Source organism: Cryptomeria japonica, chromosome 2, assembly GCF_030272615.1.
Source record: "Cryptomeria japonica chromosome 2, Sugi_1.0, whole genome shotgun sequence".
Taxonomy (NCBI): domain Eukaryota; kingdom Viridiplantae; phylum Streptophyta; class Pinopsida; order Cupressales; family Cupressaceae; genus Cryptomeria; species Cryptomeria japonica.
Window position 1 is genome coordinate 571904780 of NC_081406.1, and position 19260 is coordinate 571924039.

The following is a 19260-nucleotide window of genomic DNA, read 5'->3' on the forward strand; positions in this document are numbered from 1 at the left end:
ATAATTATGAGATTGGCATAAAAACTCAAACCCATAGAAGTGTAGAGAAGCAAAATGAATACAAAACTTGCTACATGGAATAAACCTGGAATGCACACCTAAAACATCCATAATTAAAGATGAAATAATAGAAGAACACTTCAATTTATCCAAAATACATAATGAAAAGGTTAAAATAGAAGTGTTATTTTCAGATAAATCCAGCCTTCTTCCATTGTATTGTAGCCAAAAGAAATTGAAAAGAAAGGTGTGGTTCAATTCCTCCCACACTAGAGAAAGTTGAATAAAAGCCCAAATTGGACCTAAACTTGAGAGCTCTTCAAGCTCAGATTCTTTAAAAGAGGAGGTAGAAGTCCTCCACCTCAACTTGTACAAAGGTCAACTTGGCAAAGACAACCACCAAAAAGGTATTCCCCTAGTGATTGGAGATGTATTTTTTCTTTAAATACCAACATGGATGAACCAAGAACTATGCAAGAGGCTTTAAGTATGCATGATGTAGAGTCTTGGAAAATAGCTATGGATGAAAAGTTAGCGGCACTTAAAAAGAATGACATTTGGGACTTGGTTACCTATGTTTGAAGGACACAAACCTATTGGTTGCAAATGGGTATTTAAAAAAAAATTAGTTATGATGGTAATATTAAGAAGTATATGTTGATTTTATAGATCAGACTGAAAGCAGCAAACAGAAAATAAAACAAGAACACAGAGAACACAGCTGTACCCTGGGAAAACCTCCATCTTGGAGGTAAAAAACCCAGCAATGAATATCTCATATTAGATTAGATCAATCACAGTAGCAGATTTTACAATATCCCTGATTAGGGCAGATGCTAGGGCAACTTATCTTGCACGATATACTGAAGGGTTTGACCTTGAACACCTTGCTTCTCTATACAGTCACTGTCAATAGATTCGGCAGCCTAGAAGACAAGTTCGCCAGCCTTGAGTGAGGTTCGCTCAACCAAGGATTAAGTTCGCTCTTCTCCAGATGAAGTTCGCTAGACCAATGAAGAAGTTCGCTTAGCCTTAGATATTATTCGCCTGACTGAAGACACAGTTCGCTTGCTGAAGTTTGCTGATTAGGATGCAGATCGCTGACTATGAATGACAGAGATAATTCGCTGATGATTGTGCTTGATTTGATCCCAATTCACCTTGTATATATAGATGACAATGTCTTCCAAAACCTCTAGTCGGCCTTGTATCTTTTGGCGCCAAGAATCATAAATTACATAAATGATTTACAAGTTACACATATATAGGTCTTGACCTATTACATAATTACAAGTTACATAAATCGCCCAAATAGGGCCGACCCAAACAAGGGTAAATATAACAAAGTGAATTATCAACATGGCTAAGGCCGACGGGCCAATTAGCCATTAGGTGTGCTAGGTCGGCCCTAGAAGGATCGGACCTAGCTACACATCAACACTCCCTCTTAGCTAGGGAGGAGTCCTTCTCAATATCCAAGTCACATAGTGACAACCACCATGGCTACTCCCATGAATGGAAATACAAATGAACACAATCACCATGGCTACTCCCAGAGGGTGGGTCCATCATGGCTACTCCCATGAGTGGAAATGCAAATGAACACAACCACCATGGCTTCTCCCAGAGGGTGGGTCCATCATGGCTACTCCCATGAATGGAATTACAAATGAACGCAACCACCATGGCTACTCCCAGAGGGTGGGTCCACCATGGCTACTCCCATGAATGGAAATGAACACAAGTGCCCATCACGGACTCCTCGATATGATGTCATCATCATGGCGTTCACCATAGCTACTCCCAGAGGGTGAACAAACACAAGTGCTAAATCATGGAATTTCTTCCGTGACATCCACCATGCCTACTCCCAGAGGGTGGAAGAGGGCTTTCACCTCAAACTTCTCCCAGAGAAGAGTGCATTACCACCATGCCTACTTGCAGAGGGTGGAACAAGGGCTTTCACCTCAAACTTATCTCGTAGAGAAGAATGCATTAACAAGGGATTGCACCTCGAACTTCTCCCTCACAGAGAAGAACTCATTAACAAGGGATTGCACCTCGAACTTCTCTTTCACAGGGAAGAACTCATTAACAAGGGCTTTCACCTCAAATTTCTCCATCACAGAGAAAAATGCATTAACCAAAAGATGTGGCTTCCTCTGAAGCTAAAATGTTGGGCTTCCTCTGAAGCTGAAATGTCAAGCTCCTTCTGAAGCTGAAATGTCAAGCTCCCTTTGAAGCTGAAATCAATCTTCCGACCTCCTTGTCCAAGGTTACCTCTAGTTAAGTATCACGAACTCAGCTTTGTGGCAGAAAGTTGTGTCTCTAGACTTCAGCCTGTGATGCTTCCTCACAGGATGCCTCAAAATCTTCCTTCCTTGAAGAAACGCTTCCAACCATCATCTCAGTTCTATGACTGCAAGCTGCAAGTTCTTTCTCCCTTGAATGCTTCTTGGTCTATCCTTTCTTTATCTCGAAAGACCACCTGCAGAGTATAAGCAAGAGCACCTATTGCTTCACTAAAATCCTCTTCATATTCCTCCTGAATGTCAATCTCTTTATTGCAAATAGAATTCCAAAACTCTATAACCTGAAGAGCAACAGGATGTGATGAAATGTCCTGCATGTAAGGGGCAAGTTTCTCATGGTAAGTACATTCAAATGCAACATGTCGTATGCGGACATCTGTTGACAATGTAAATAACACACATATTTAATGACTACATATGCAATTCATGAACATTAATGGACTCCTTATCTCTTTATTGTCTCTGTTGCACACAAAGGAAATTCGCTCCAAGGATGCACTCAGATCGGAATTGTCTGTTGCTCCAAAGAATGATGTCAACTCCAATGACGGGCGAATCGGGCTTGCATCATTGTTGTTCCAGATCTGAAACAATGACCATCATTGTTGTCTCCAATGTGGATCGCTCCACTTTCAAAATATGGAAACCACAATAGTTGCCCAGCTGTATAGAGTTCTGAAAGTATCCACACACTTATAGCTTCTTCCTTTATTGACTAAAAAATGAGAGCATACAGCCAAGACTCTTGGCATTTCATAAGGTTATCCAGATGTTTCTTCATTTAAATTTTCAGCTCCAACTTCACACAACTTCTCTGAGTCACGATCAATAACTAGACGTTTGTTTGTGCAAATCTGATCGGATCTTGCTTAGACCTGGCTCTGATACCATGTTGATTTTATAGATCAGACTGAAAGCAGCAAACAGAAAATAAAACAAGAACACATAGAACACGGTTGTACCCTGGGAAAACCTCCCACTTGGAGGTAAAAAAACCCAACAATGAATATCTCAGATTAGATTAAATCAATCACAGTAGCAGATTTTACAATATCCCTGATTAGGGCAGATGCTAGGGCAACTTATCTTGCACAATATACTGAAGGGTTTGACCTTGAACACCTTGCTGCTCTATATAGTCACTGTCAATAGATTCGGCAGCCTAGAAGACAAGTTCGCCAGCCTTGAGTGAGGTTCGCTCAACCAAGGATTAAGTTCACTCTTCTCAAGATGAAGTTTGCTAGACCAATGAAGAAGTTCGCTCTTCTCAAGATGAAGTTTGCTAGACCAATGAAGAAGTTCGCTCAGCCTTAGCTATTATTCGTCTGACCGAAGACACAGTTCGCTTGTTGAAGTTTGTTGATTAGGATGCAAATCGCTGACTATGAATGACAGAGATAATTCGCTGATGGTTGTGCTTGATTTGATCCCAATTCACCTTGTATATATAGATGACAATGCCTTCCAAAACCTCTAGTCGGCCTTTTATCTTTTGGCGCCAAGAATCATAAATTACATAAATGATTTACAAGTTACACATATATAGGTCTTGACCTATTACATAATTACAAGTTACATAAATCGCCCAAATAGGGCTGACCCAAACAAGGGTAAATATAACAAAGTGAATTATCAACATGGCTAACGCCGATAGGCCAATTAGCCATTAGGTGTGCTAGGTCGGCCCTAGAAGGATCCAACCTAGCTACACATCAACAATATAAAGGGTAATTGATAGCGAAAGGCAACTCCCAAATTGAGGGGGTGGACTATAGCTGGAAATCTTCTCCTATTGCTAACATGTCATCGATTATATTTTTGTTTTAAATTACAACAACTTCTGATTTGGAAATTGAACAAATGGATGTGAAAACTGTTTTCCTTCATGGTAATTTGGAGGAAGATATTTATGTCAAAGCCTGAGGAATTTCTAGTGAAAGGTAAAGAACATTTGGTCTTTAAGTTAAAGAAAATAATTGTATGGCCTCAAACAATCTCCTAGGATGTGGTACCAGAATTTGATATAATTGTGTTGAGCTTGGGATTTGAACAGTCCAAATTAGATCATTGTGTTAACTACAAAACTAATGGTGATTGTCCTAATTATTACACTTTATGTTGATGATATGTTTTTAATTAGAAAGGGAAAACAATTGATTTGTGAACTAAAATGTTAGCTTGCAGTAAGATTTAAAATGAAAGAGTTAGGTGCAGCAAAAAAAACTATTGGTATAGTGAAAAAAAAATGGTATACAAAACAGAGTTTTTTCTTGGTCAAAGTAAGTATATGAATTCAATTTTACAAAGGTTCAATATGTAGAATTCTAAACCATTATGTGTTCCTTTTTCTTTGGGAATAAAATTATCTGTTATACAATTTCCTATTCTCCTTTAGAGATGGAAAACATCAGCAAGGTACCTTATTAGAGTGCAATTTGCAGTCTTATATATGCTATGGTTTGTAATAGATGAGACATTACCCAAGCAGTGGGAGTTCTAAGAAAAATTATGACAAATCCTAGGCATATACATTGGGATGCAATAAAAAGAGTTAAGATCTTTACAAGGTACATCAAAGTATTCCTTGTACCATCATGGCAGTATGAAAGGAGACAAGCATTCCTTGAATATTTTTGGATATGTGGATTCAAATTGGGCTAGAGATGTTGATAGTAGAAGATCCACCAAAGCTTATGTGTTTACTTTATCTGGTGATGCCATTACTTGGATAAGAAAGCGACAAGCTTTGGTCACTTTGTCCAATATTGAGGCAAAGCATATGGCAGCCACTTGTGCCTATCAAGAAGCCATTTGGTTAAAAAGATTATGTTCAAATGTTAGGTTGAATCTGGAAGCAATTACAATTTACTATGAAAATCAAACAACAATTCCCTTAGCAAAGAATCCAACTTTTTATGCAACGACCAAGAACATAGATGTGCAATACCACTTTGTTAGAGATATGATTGAAAATGATAGGGTGAAGTTGGAGAAGGTAGAAACTTTGGTGAATATTGTAAATGCTTTAACAAAGTCTCTGAGAAGAAACTCAGATGGTGTTCTAAGTCTATTGGCCTCTTGGCCCCTAGAAATTAGATGTTGATGTTGGTGAGTTTCCCTTTTGCTCTTGCAAGTTATTTGACAAGTGGGAGAATGTGGGGATTTAAGGTGTCTCAACCTTTGCAAATTCCTAGCATTTTATTTTTTAATTATTTATGTTTTGTATTGAATAGCCTCATATTGGAAATGAGGCATCCCACTTTGTGTTGGCACTTGGTGTGCCATGGGTCAAGTATCTTAAATTGTTGTAAGATGTAATTAAATAGAATAATTAAAAAGTTGTGGGATACCTTATTTGTGTGATCCTATGATAGACCTTATTGTTGGTGTAAATGATTATTCATCATGGATATTATTACACTATACTTAAGTTTACTTAGGAAATGCATTTAATAGTAGTTTGGGTATGAGACACTTGGGTGTTTGTGCCACATTGGGATAGTGTGTGTAGGAGAATTTCCACCTTTTATGGTGTTCATCTTATCCACTTATTGTGGAGTGATAATTCTTGTGGAGTGATAATTCCACCTTCGGTGGGTGATCCACCTCATGTGGAATATTTTATTGTTTCTCCTACCTACCCACACCTATTTCCTACCTACCCTTGTTTCTTATTGAGCCACATGTCATGTTTGTGTGCTCACATATCCATATAGCCTTGCCTATATAAGCAGGCTCATCTTCATTAAACAACATGTAATGATCCAGTTGATTAGTATTTTCTTGATAGAATACAGTTTATTTCTATCATCCATTTTGTTCTCTCTTATTTGTGCTTTCCATTGGCTCTAGATCTTGACAAAATCTCACATGGTATCAGAGCTGTTAGAGTGTCATTGGTTTGCCAATTGAAAGAAATTTGATGCTATTTGGGGTTTTGCATTTTGGAGCTTTCTATTTCAAGTTATTATTGAAGCTTGATGGGTCAAATCTGAGGTTACCATTGGATTGAGGAGGTCCAAGAAAGTCAGTTTTGCCTTTTGTTTCATCCAAATCAGACTTCGGAGGCCAAATTTAGAGGCATTTGAAGTTTGAAGCTGCGACGGAAATTTTCCAGAAATTATAATTTTGTAAGCAATTTTCAAATAGTGATATCTCATACATTCGAACTCCTTTTTTCGAACAATTTTTTTTGTTTTGGAGTAGAATTTTGTGATCTATACAGTGGTGCAGGATTTTTCTGTTTTTCGAATAAAGATTTTTCAAAAATCGTGAAATCCCGATTTTTACAACTTTGGAGGCTTCATTTGGGCTCATATGGACTCCTTTTCAGGTGCCGTTTTTTCTTTAGAGTGCATAATTTTTTGTCTAATTTCATAATCTGCCATTGGTTTGCAGTGATTGTAAATAGAAATTGTACTTTAAGATATTGGCCTTTTCTGGCCTATTGGGTACTTGTATTTTGCTTGGATCTCAGTTTAGATCACTAGCAGTATTTGTTGAAGTCTCTTATATCTCATTTTGAGAAGTTGTAAAGTTAAAATCAGAAGTCCACTCTGTCATTATTTGCAAGTGCCAACATGAGCTTTTTATGGGGGGTCAGTTGTTCATTTATATCCACATTTGAATATTTTATCATGATGTATGCTCTTGCTTGAGCAATGTTGTACTCGCACTATCATAAAGTGCCACACCTCTTTGTATCTTGTCTTTGTTGACTATTTGATGTAATCCTCTTGTACGCGTAGATTAGGAATATCTTGTGAGACTTGGTGCATGGCTCCAGTTGAGACTTAGATTGTACACATTTGTGCATGGCTCCCGTGAGACTTGGATTGTACCGGTATTTCTGTCATTTACGAGTATCCAGATGATGCTCAAAGCAGGTTGTCTCCATGCCTGATCTTCATTTTGTTGCAACGAGTGATTCATCGTCATCGACTTGGTACCTGGTTTTGTCACACTTTGACATTATTGGTGCAGCATTGGCTCTCTTTCTTCCTTATGGGAAGGTATTTTGGTCATCATCATTGGACCATCTTTGCAGGAGATTCAACATTGAAGGGGGGCTTCATGGTCTTTCTTCTCTCTTATGGGGGGCATGTATTTTGTTCTTCTCATTCATCATTGAGAGCATTGTGTGCTTTCATCATCTCTCTTTTGGGGGAGGGTTTTTTCCCATTGGGTTTTTCTCTCTTTCTCCGTTTATGGGAAATTGCATTTGCATTTGTACATGGGTACCTAACATGGCCTCGTAGTCGAGACCCATCTTGCATTGCTTAGTTGCATTGTAGACTTTAGTGCATTCCCCTAAGTTGAACTTAAGGGGGGGTGTTGGTGTAAATAGTTATTCATCATGGATATTATTACACTATACTTAAGTTTACTTAGGAAATGCATTTAATAGTAGTTTGGGTATGAGACACTTGGGTGTTTGTGCCACATTGGGATAGTGTGTGTAGGAGAAAATTCACCTTTTATGGTGTTCATCTTATCCACTTATTGTGGAGTGATAATTCCATCTTCAATGGGTGATCCACCTCATGTGAAATATTTTATTTTTTCTCCTACCTACCCACACCTATTTCCTACCTACCCTTGTTTCTTATTGAGCCACATGTCATGTTTGTGTGCTCACATATCCATATAGCCTTGCCTATATAAGCAGGCTCATCTGCATTAAACAACATGTAATGATCCAGTTGATTAGTATTTTCTTGATAGAATACAGTTTATTTCTATCATCTATTTTGTTCCCTCTTATTTGTGCTTTCCATTGCCTCTAGATCTTGGCAAAATCTCACACTTATGATGCATAAGAGAGTAAAATTAGGGGGAGTTACATTGGAAATTTATAATGGATTGACAAATCATAAGCATCTTTTGAGGAGATTATGGAGCCTAAAATGGACCACCTATTTTGGAGAATGAGTTATGTTTTATCACAACTTGTGACAGGTGTAAGATATCTACTAGTTTTAGTAAATTTGATTCTCCATGAATGGGGATTTGGATTTTGTGACCCAATTTGGGTGCCACATTTGTGGGTAGTATTTGCTCATGGTTTTGGGTTTCCATTTGTTGGTTGTATTGTATCTTTTATAAATTGGTGCTTGGGAGATGTAGTGAATTGTATTATCACATGTAAACCGAAAGCTAGAATGCTGCTGAAATAACTCCAAAACTGACAGTTGATTATAGTCAGATAAAAGCTTGGTTTACAAGTGTAATTAACCTATTCTTGCTGCTAAATAATGCATTGGGTTACTTTGGAGTGTGGAATTTTTACCAGAAGGTTTTCCCCATGTAATGGTTGCATTGTTATGTTTTTGTATATGTGTTTCAGCATTTTTTGTAATTGTTTAGATCAGTTTTAAAGTTTATTCACATCACTCCACTCATTGTTGGGTGTTGGAGTTTGATTCTATTACCTGTGCTCCTTACACATAGACAGGAAGGATTGAAGCTAAGGCAAATTGTAATGTCCCCTATTAGGAGGCTGCCTGTTTCCCAAAGGTTGACATACATTACTATCCATTAATTTGTTTTAATTCATATTACTAAACTACTGAATGAATTATTATTCATAATACATTCAATATTTGTTATATTTAGACCCATCTTAACATCTTCCCTAACCCTAATGAGGGATGGGGATTTACTGTGGTAGGGCGCTGACACCACCTACAAGGAAGCTCCCTCAAGGCCCAGGACTGTGTCCCTACTCGTTTTGGGCTTACCATCACTTGTTATTGGGTTTACTCGCCTTTCCCTACACACACCAACCTATCCTCTCATAGCCATAAGATGATGCTAAGAATAGGCCATTAATATAGTAATCTTTCATGTATTATGAATGTATATATGTTTTAAAGAAATTAGGTATAGTTGTCACATAAATCTGTATTTCTTATTATTATAAATCTTATTGATATTATCTCAGTCTATATATACAGATATAGATCTGTAGGAATAATTGGAAAATTTGGAATAGCTTATTAGTACATGCCATGTATTGGCCTATTATTCCTAACACTACTCAATTGTCCATTATCATAAATAAACATTAATTCTGTGGGTAGGATACAGAATATCAATCTGCTGCTATCAATAATGTTCATATAAACTAATGACTGCCAATAAATCAGTCTACTGTAATAGCTGTTCTTATTAGGATCGATCTATACTGCAGTTGATATCATTATCAAACTGTTGTCTTCTCGTTGATTTATGGTGATGTTACTGGATGCTTTTGATTCCTTTCCTTTATACCTCTCAATGTGAGGGAGGGGTCGCACCTCTTCATCATGTATGCCCTTTGGCAAGAGACACACCCTTTCACCATTAGCATCCTTTGAAAGAGTGCAACTGTTCATTATTTCTGCCATTGAAAGGGACACAACCTTTCACAATCAGATCTGCAGTTCTGATTCCCAAATCATCCCCTCTCAAATGAGGTTATCTTCTCCCTTTTATATCTCATGTTTGAAGGAGTCACAACTCTTTATTTTGTGTCTTTTCACCATTCATTAACTTAATGAAATTTTAATCATGTTTAATTATATTATTTTATATTTTAATTTACTTTTTAATATTTTAATTTTATTATTATTATTTATTATTAAATTCCATTTCAAAGTAAATTAAAATATAAAATAATCACTTTGGAAGGTCCAATATTGTAACAAATCTTCTCCCTCAAATTGTAACAAAATCATGTATGAGGATCATATTCTAAGCATAAAATAATCACTTTGGAAGGTTCAAGATTCAAGACAAAAAGTTTCAGTGAAGTCCAAATATCAAACCTATTTTTAGAAAGTTACTATTTTTAGAAAAAAAAAGATGCTTTTTGTTTTTACACCATGTTCTGGATTGAGGAGATAAGCACCAAAATCACAACTTTATACTTTTAGAAAGTTGTTATTTTCATTATTCTACTTTTTCAACGTAAAACAATAGATCCTAATGGCAAAAGGTCAACAATACAAATTCAAGCTTCATTGGGCAAAAATGGTTTCATAATTCAGTAAAATGATGGAAACTCATCAAAATCAAAGGTTTTATGGTACAGTGTTCAAGAAGAAAAAAATAGATCAATTTTAATGAAAAGAGTTAAATTTTCTACAAAATCATTTGAAAACTCATCAAAAAGCACTCCAAGCGTGAATTCCTCGTTCATTTTTAGCATCGCATTTTTTATCTTTAATTTTGACCTCCAATGAAAATTCCTAATGAGCACCAGATTTTTCTTTTGGATGTTCAAGGCATGAAATTCTTGATCTGTCATCCACTAAGGAATATTTCAAAAGAAAGCCAATTTGGTGTTAAGTGGTTCGAATTCCCAATTTGGCATTAATTAGGGAAAATCCTTATTGAGCACCAAAATGAAAGGAAGTCAACAATGGCATCCACATAAGCATATTTCTGATGTGAATTGAATTAGAATATTTTATGATCCTACGATCAACTTGAAAAAACAAAAAGAACACCTACGTTCTTTTGGACACCAAAATAACATGTTTTTGTTACCAAAACAAAGTGGCCCAACCTAGTATATGGGCCCAAGTAAAAGATGAACATTAAATAAAGCAAAATGAGAAGAAAAAGCAATGAATCTAAGCCCTCCGTTCAAAGTGATGCATAAGATGAAGCATATCAATATTTTATTATTTTTCACAGGAAATGAGGATTAGTTAAAACAAATTAAAGGCAAAATCAAAACACCAAAGACCTTTATTCAAATGGATGCTCAAGATGAGAAGCATATATGGAAAGACAGTAATATTTTACATTATTTTTAGAGGATGGGAATAGAATTGCTTTCAAAGCAATTATTTTACTATTTTTGAAACTTCAAGAAGCTGCAAGTAAAGGCTTTAAATGTGTCATTTACACATAAATTGTAATGAGTTGATGTCAAACTTATGTTACAGATATTGCCATTCAAGTTCAAAGTTAGATTAAATTGTTTAAGTTTTTGTGTGCAATAAATGAGAAATGAAAGCTTTCTTATGGTACCAATATTTCCATTCAAAGCTAGAAAGATCCATGTTGAAATCTTTCAAAGAAATCAATTAATATGGAAGATCTATGTTATCTTTGTGTAACTACGATGTTCATGGTTGCAAAGAAGCAATGAATGCCTAGGTAAGAATTAATTGTCTTGTCCTGCAGCTACCTACTACTTGTGACGTTTTCACACATCATCCCATTGCAAATGGGGACCCCCTCATTTTGCCGAATAAACCAAGTCTTTTGTGGTCAGTGTCATCTCCCTACCCTAAGGATTGAACCGTCAGTCTAGATTTTGACCTTTGGAGGTGATGAAATGCCTAAGTATGGAACGAATTTTAAAGAGTATAGAGCCTTGACAGTTGTTGTCAAGTCAAGAATTAGGATTTTGATATTTTCAAACTGCATTGTGTTTATTGATTATCCTTTGAACTGTGCATTTTGTTAACTTATGACTTGATTGATAATTGTAAGATCACAACGTTTTCTTGTCTTTTCAGGACTGATGCGAGAACAAGACTTTGGATGCTAAAAAGAGGACTTCATTGAGTGGATGATATCATCGTCCAAGGAAGAGATTGCAATGATGGAACAAAGAATGCACATGTAGAGGAATGGAATGATGGAAATTTGGCTGTGTGTCAAGATAACCCTGAGAACTGATATGAAGAAATGAAAGAGGAATAGCCAAGATTTAGCTAAGTTCGGAAAAATTCCTCCCCAAGGGTGAAAATGCACTCCAGATCAAGGAATTCGGTGTTTGATGATATAATGACTTGGAATGATGAAAATTGATAAAAGGGTAGCTTGGACAAAGTCTATCCAAAGGGAGTTAGAATGGAAGAATTCAATGTTGCAATGAAAAATATTTCCTAGTCAGAAATTGCTAGTGGCAGAGGATAAATTAAAAATGAAAAAGGCAAATTATGGCTAAGGCAAGGAAAATTCCTCCTTACCCATGAATTTGCACCTAAGAGTAGGAATCCCTCACCATGGAGGATTTGCACCATCTGAATAAATTCCTCCTCTATAAACTGCTATATCCGATAAATTAAATAAAGGAAATAATAATACAAATACCAATGCATACCAGATACAGGAGTTAAACATATCTTTATTCGCACATGCAATTATTACAGAGAAGACCAGAGATGGTCAGCCAAGGATTACAATTCACCCAACTATATCCTACTACCTTCCTTGGCGGTATACAACATATTTGAAGGACCCGACGGTTGCCGAGAGGAACACAACCGTCAACCAATGGACACATAACTACCCGAGAGTGACAACCCTCCACTTAATACAATAATTAATACATTGGCAAATAACAAATATTATCAAATATAACAATAGGCATTTTATGTCGACTACATCATCCCCCCAAAAAGAAAAAGTCATCTTCCAAATGACAAGTAAACATCAAGTAATATTCGGGAAGACTAATGAGGAGAGTGTAGACAATGACTTATACTGAACAACACCAACTTGTAGTGTACCTACCAAATCAAAGGGAGGTTTGGCTTGGTCAAGGGCAGCCCCCTTGCAGGGGTCTGGGGGCAACGCCCCCAGCGAGGTCAAGGGGAATCGCCCCTCGTGGGTCCTAGAAAAGAGAGCTTGCGCCAATCTTTAACCAATGTATGCAACACAACAAAATCTAACATTTCCTGAAGTAATGCAAGTTTGTTGACTCTTGCCAATGATGGTGTACTGGTATGTTGTATGCCATCTTCATATTATCCAACATACTCAAAAGTGTACCAAAGTGAAATTTCAAAATTGCTTATCATCCCTCAAATAATAGTCATAATATTGAAAGGTTTCGTTGCTTGAACTCGTATTGTAATGGCCATTTGACATTTGAAAAGATCTGTCTACGTATTTGTTCTACGATGTGGTACAAAAATTCTAAATAAGGTTGCTCGATATGCAAATGAGAATGTCGTCGTACAATATAAAAAGGATGTCGTACGGTGATGGTGGAGAGTCGTATGATGAAGTGAAGCCATACTTCCAAAAATTGAGGTTGCCATACGATGGTAAATTGAATAAGCTGTACGTAAAAATTATGTCAAGTCTGTTGTGTACAACACAAGTCCAAGGATACCGTATGTGTGAATTCCATATGAGAGCAATAGGGGTCTGTCATATGGCCAAGAATTGTCATACAGTTCTATCGAGCAACAATTGTCGTATAGTACTACCAAATAGAAATCGACATACGGTGCACAAAATGGCTCAGGTCATACCAAATAATGAAGTTGTATGACATGATGAGCAAGATGTCGTACGAGGTGGAGTCCAACATGCCGTACAAAAGAACTTGTCAAGATGTGTCATACATGAGAACATGCCAACCAGTGTTGTACGGTATTGCTGAGCTGTACGGAAGGAGCATCAAGGTGTCATACGAGAAGCATAAAGAACTATCGTATGGTATGAAATGGAGTCCGCACATGAGCAAGACGATGTCACCGTACGATGCAAAATGTGAAGTGACACTTCCGTACTCGGGGTATCGTACGATAATGAGCAGAAGTTGTACGGACTTTAGAAGCTATCGTATAGTTTGGAAAGTACTCCCTACGTGGCATGAACTATACATGTGGAAACCATCTTTGCAATTGTGGAGTCCGTATGGGATAACATACCCCAGGCCATAGGATGGAGATTGGAGGTCGTACGAAAAGTACAATAGGCTTCCTTGGCAATGATATTGTCGTACAAATACGAGGAAGAACTTGTCGTACACCATGTCCATTATTTTTCTCACTCACCAACTCCCCTTTAAATTTGATAATTTTTTCAAATTCCATTATTTTTTGTGTTCTCTTTCCCATCCCTCTTAATTCCCTCTTCCTTTTCTCGTGAATTTCCAATGAAGTTGATTTCCCTTGACAATTATTTATATGCTCCACATTACATATTATGTTCTCTGTACTGTAAGATTATCGCTCATAAGTTTAGATGCTTCCATCAGTTGCTCTTCACTGAGAGTTACAGCTTCAAGAAAATTACACGTCGGGAAAAATGCCTCATAGTCCTCCATTTGCCAATGAAATAGTCCATTCAGGGAACTCGTCTCATCTTCAAAGCAATCTTTCAACTCAAGCACCCCTTCATCGTTGGGTTCCATGTCTTTCCTCCCTTCATCCATACCTAACTCTTCCCCCTCGCTCTTTCTTTATTCACTGCCTGGTTCCTCAAGTCAATGGCGTACTTCCTCCCGTCACTCTCGATCGAGAGTGTGTTCTACTTCCAATTATGATTCACCTTGGCCATAATCAACCATCCCCTCCCGAGGAGTGCGTCATACGCCTTCTTTTGCAATGGTATGACTACGAAGTCCAAGAAAAATTGTTGTCCCAACCATTACTTTTTGTGCCATCATTGTTCCCAACAGCTCGATGTCGTACTAGTCAGCACCTACCAAGTGGAAGGTCAGCGGCTAGAGTGTTGGTCTTCCAAGGCATTTCCAAGTATCTTCTAGCAATATGTTTACTCCCAAGCCTCCATCGACAATGGTGTTTGCCAACTTCTTCCCCATTATTTCCATCTCGACAGTCAACTTCCTCTCAATGTGTTGGTTGAAAATTTTGTACACTTGGGGAAATATACAAAATTGTGGTTTCAACCTGTTGTGACCATTTCACACATCACCCCATCGCAAATGGGGACCCCCTCTTTTTGCTCATTTTTCGTTTGTTTTCGCTTTCGTTTTTAGGATTTTGTTAGTCAGTCAGTTGTCTGGATTTAGGGTCGAGCCTTAGGGTTTTAACTTCTGTCTTTTCAGGCCAAAATCCAGTCGTTTTGAGAGCTTTTTGAGCTTCCTTTCGAAGGATGCAAATTTTGAATGCAATGAATTCGCCAGAATGGTCTAATTTTCAATTGGAATGTTGATGCAGAGCTTTAATTTGTCTAAGTGTTGAAGATGAAATGTGAATTTTTGTCTGATTGAATATTTTTGGCCAAACTTTGACCCTTTTTTGATTTTGATCCTAGGCATTGGAAATGATTTGTTTTCGCCTTGTGAAGTGTTAAAATGTGAAAAATCATGTTATTTTGGCCTGTAGGAGCAAAATCGCTCCTGTCCCTCAGTGAAGGACGAGAGCTCGTTTTCAAATATCTTACTATTCCTGCAGAGTCCAGATGAATTACGAATTGGAAGTGATAAAGAGAGGCGAGATCTTTCCATTGAATATAAGTTGAAGATTTTCATGAGCACAGAAATGCCTCCAGAAAAAAAATCGCTCCTGTCCCTCAGTGAAGGACCGGAGCTACAAACCCAATTTTGCTTTGTCCTTGCGAGATTTCGACAACTTGACGATTTGAAGAGGTCCAAAGGGAGATGTTTTATCAGATGAATATAATTTGAAGTGCAAATATGAAGAAGAATGACCCAGAATGCTAAAATCGCTCCTGTCCCTCTGGAAGGGACCAGGGCGAAGTATGTTATAGCTCCCGTCCCTCTCCCAGGGACCAGAGCGATATTCTTCATTGGGCAAAATCCAGGCCAAGATCAAGTCAAGTTCATGTTTGATGGCAAGGAAGACAGTGAAATGAACTCATTGAATATAAATTGAAGATTTTGAAGCGTCCATAAGGGTCCCGAAATGCCTAGTTCGCTCTTGTCCCTCTCCAAGGGACCAGAGCGATTTTTGTTATAAATGATTTTCTTGTCCAGTTTCAATCGATCCCAGGGCATGAATGAATGGAGTGGAGCATGACTAATCCGTTGAATATAAATTTGGAAGCTAACGAAGTGGAATGAAGACCACAAGAGCAAGATCGCTCCTGTCCCTCTCCAAGGGACCAGGGCGATACAGTGGTTATATTGCTTCTCACTCAAGTTTAAAACTGATCCAAGTCAAGACGAAGGGTGGCAAGAACGTTTCAAGGCATCTTCATCGAGCACAAGTTACCAAGGTCATCACATTGAAGAAATTTGCACTCTAAGACCCAGTTCGCTCCTGTCCTCCAGAAAGGGACCAGGGCGATTTACTTAAGACTCTTCATTTTGCTTCAAGTTCATGCCAAGTCAAGGCTTCACAAGGTTGTAAAGGGTTCAAGACGTCTTTTGAGAATGACATGCAAGAGTTTTGAACGTCCAAACGTTATCAATCAAGCTAAGGAGTCCATATCGCTCCTGTCCTTTGGACAAGGACGAAAGCGATTTCATCAACAACACTCTATACTCCTTCAAAGTCAAGGCAAGGCGAGGATGGACGAGATAAAAGACGTTATTTCGAAGGCAATAAACGATGAACCAAGGTTAAATGTTACCAACTTGAGCTCAAAACGGAGAAAAAACATGGACCGCTCCTGTCCCTCTCCAAGGGACAAGGGCGATGATCCTTATAACATCCAAACACCTCATGAAAGCAAGTGGGACGTGCGTGGAATGGACTAGCAACGATGTTATTCGCCTAGAAATGGAAGTTCGAAGATCAAAGATGCAAGATGAACGTGAAAACATGGAGATCGCTCCTGTCCCTCTCCAAGGGACTAGGGCGATGTTAGGCAAAACACATGATATTCTTTGAAAATCACGTTAAGACAAAGACGCACAAGGTTTTAAATGACATTTGGAAGATGATACAAGGAAAGGATCGTATCAAAATGGAGAATTTCAAGCGAAAACCTTAGGATCGCTCCTGTCCCTCTCCAAGGGACAAGGGCGATGATACATCTAAAGACACTCATGCACACATGCAAGGCAATCTAATTCGAAGAACCCAACAAGATGATCGATTTTGAACGTGGAAATGAAGGAGTTGAACGTTGAAAACGCAAGAATCATGACAAAAATGGTGAATCGCTCCTGTCCCTCTCCAAGGGACCAGGGCGATAAGGTACGTCCACTTCATTTTCAAAATTTTGGCGCCAAATTAACCTCTTTGAATTCATTTTAATGCTAAAGTTCGATAAAATTTAAAATCCTATTTAATTGGCATTTAATATGGCGTTTTGCATTTATTAATTATTTTGCCTTGGTTTAAAAATCGGAATTTATTAATTAAAAAACGAAAGGCATTTAATTAATTATTTAAAAAAAAAAAAAAAAAGAAAAAAAATCGATTGGGGCGCTTTGATATGGAGGTCGGTCTTATTATTTAATTAAAAAATCATTTTAAAATTGCTATATTTTCCAAGTCGGCCTTAATAAATGGAGAGGTGCAAGCGCTATATATGGAGGGTGAAATTGTCATTTTCACATAATCATTTTACTTATCTTACATGCGATATTGAGGAAGACGAAGAAAGTGCGAAGTGTGTTTGAAGAAGTGCGAATTTCCATTCAATCCAAAGGTGGCGCTAATACTTCCAAGGTGGTGCGATGTTTGAAGATCTTCATTAGAGCGAATTTGCCAAGACTTGAGGGTCACGCCAAAGGCGAACTTGAAAGATTACATTGAAGACAAAGGTGGCGAAATTGATTTCTTGAGGAGATAACGTTGAAGATCATTTGTACCTCGATTTTGCCTAGGCAATTTTATTCTTTTTGCATTCTAGAGTTAGCTCTCTATTGAGGTATGGCGATTTGATTTTTATTGCTTTATTTGTTGATCGTCATATTTTGAATTTTGAATTTTGAATTTTCTTAGCTCAATCGTTATTTTTAGGAAATGATAACTCTAGAGACTTATCATAAGGTTTCCTAAAAATTTATCTCTCTAATCTACGTTATTCATTGCAAAATCTATTCTCATAATGAAATGTTGTGTAGGTATGGCGACCCCAAAGGCGGGAGCATCCACCAGTCGCTCAGCTCTCATGAAAGAAGATTAGAAGACCGAAGAAGTGGAGACCAAGATCGTGTCAAAGTGGAGCAACATTGGAGATACCAACTTGGGGAACTTTAGCACAAAGAAGTTTCGAGAGGTCCCTTACATCGGCAAGCCATCACCTGTTGCCCGGAGAATAATAGAGAGTGGCATCATTAAAGCGGCCGGTTTTCCTCCAGCTGTTCAGTGCCACGAGTTGATGATCGAGTGTGCCCGTCACTATAATCCACAGTCCAGGACGATCGTGTCCAATGAGGGAAACACTTTGGCGTACCTTTCAGAGGAAGCTATAAGTGAAGCTTTCCATCTTCCAGAGCACAAGGATATGATATACAAGAGCATAGAAGGAGCCAGATCAATGTACGATGATGATCCAGATGCTTGCCTAAGCATAATCAACAAGAACTGGCTACTCAAGAGTCGTCCCCATTTAAGCAAGATCCCGAACACACCGCATAGGATTGATTTCTAGGAGGAGTACAGAGATTTGATTACCATGCTCAACCGAGTTATAGGAGCACCTCATGCCTTCTATTTTGAGAAGTGGATGTTTTACTTCATCCAGGTGATTGTTCAAGGTAAAGGTACGATACATTGGGCTAGGATGATTAGCCATTGTTTAGACGTACAGTTGAGGAGACTCAGGGCTACTAAGTCCTTCCACATGAGTTCATATGTCATCTATGCTTTGATCAGGAGTGTTGAGTACGCAAGACTACCTCACAGAGGAGTGATTGGAAGAGGACCCGGCGAGGTCAGAGCTTGTGATTCTTATGCCTACTTGCATCATCCGCCAGGGAAAAACTACAAGTTAGTTAATGATACCTTCACGATGAACATCACGAGGACATTGCAAGGTGGAATTCACAACAGATTATCCCAGGATGCCCAGGAATTCATCAAGAGGTACGGTGCTTGGTTCATTCAGTTTCCCAAGTTCACTTACATTAGAGTGCATGGATGTCCTTTACCTCCATACATGTTGCCGAGGTATCCGACAGACAGAATTGTGTTACTTGAAGTAACAAGGCAGTTAGCAGCATATGCGAAGGCATTCAGACACAGACATCAGAATGGAGTCCAAGTACCTATTATTTTGGGTAATTCAGTTGAGGTATGTCCTAATGTTTTAACCATGGATGACGCAG

At 38.0% G+C, this 19260-nt stretch overlaps 1 protein-coding gene across 2 annotated transcripts in view; it reads right to left on the reverse strand.

The window, feature by feature from the left end:
• LOC131043539 (uncharacterized) overlaps window positions 1-19260 on the reverse strand; it is a 108996-nt gene that overhangs the window by 41115 nt on the left and 48621 nt on the right. The gene's annotated exons all lie outside the window — the stretch shown is intronic.